This window comes from Pteropus alecto, unplaced genomic scaffold, assembly GCF_000325575.1.
Source record: "Pteropus alecto unplaced genomic scaffold, ASM32557v1 scaffold76, whole genome shotgun sequence".
Classification (NCBI taxonomy): Eukaryota; Metazoa; Chordata; class Mammalia; order Chiroptera; family Pteropodidae; genus Pteropus; species Pteropus alecto.
Window position 1 is genome coordinate 21,250,354 of NW_006443138.1, and position 1,210 is coordinate 21,251,563.

Sequence of the window (1,210 nt, forward strand, 5' to 3'; positions counted from 1 at the left end):
CCTTGTTCTGAGTTCTGCTCGTAAGTGTCAGGAGACCTTAATGTCTTGCAAACGGAGGAGGATGTTCTCCAATTCCTTGCAGCAAGAACCCACTTAGGTGGCGCCAACCTTAACTTCCAAATGGAACAACAGTAAGTACATCTACAAAAGGAAAAGTGATGACATTACCTCATTAATGTGAAGAGAACCTGGGAGAAGCTTTTGCTGGCAGCTTGTGCCATTGTTACAATTGAAAACCCAGTTGATGTCAGAGTCATATCATCCAAGAATACTGGGCAGCAAGCTGTGCTAAAATTTGCTGCTGCCATTGAAACCATTCCCACTGCTGGCCACTTCACCTACGGGGCATCACTAACCAGATCCAGGTAGCCTTCCTGCAACTTAGACTTCCAGTGGTTACTGATCCCAGAGCTGAGCACCAGCCTCTAACAGAGATGTCTTATGTTGAGCTGCCTGCTATCGCTCTATGTAACACAGACTCTCCTCTGCGCTATGTGGACATTGCTATAGACAATGCAACAAAAAGGAGCTTGATGTGGGGGACCACAAAGTTCTGTGCATGCACGTCGCCAGCTCCCCGCAAACACCCCCAGGAGGTCACGCCTGATCTCTACTACTACAGAGTTCCTGAAGAGATTGAGAGGAAGACTAAGCGGCTGCGGCAAAGGCTGTGACTAGGGAGTAATTTCAGGGTGAATGGACTGCTCCAGATCCCCAATTTAATACCATTCAACCTGAGGTTTTAGACTCACCTGCAAGTGCCCTGGTGCCTATTCAGCAGTTCCCTTCTGAAGACGGGAGTTCTCAGCCCACCATTAAAGACCGATGTACAGACCCCACTGCTCAGGCCATCGAATGGATAGGAAAACCACTGAGTAGTCTTAAGTTGTTCTTCCACTTACTCTTAAACAGAAAAGGGAAATAAAGTTTCTTCAAAAAATGACATTTCTGAATTAGCTTTAGTAGGACTATGTGTGTGTGTGTGTGTGTATGTATGTGTATCTGTGTGTGTATATACGCACACACATCTCTATATATAGATATAGAGATGTGTGTGTGGCGTGCTTTTTGGGTAATAAACAGACAGCTGTGGTTATATCTATCTTTTATTTACTCATACATTTACAATCAAAAGTATGCATTCATTTATTGACCAATTAAATGTGACCAAATGAGTAACCCAAATCACACATTTTCACCATGCTAAAAG

The 1,210-nt window shown here is 44.1% G+C and overlaps 1 pseudogene; it reads left to right on the forward strand.

Moving 5' to 3' along the window:
* LOC102880300 overlaps positions 1 to 925 on the forward strand; it is a 6,730-nt pseudogene extending 5,805 nt beyond the window's left edge.
* Positions 926 to 1,210: the final 285 nt, after the last annotated feature.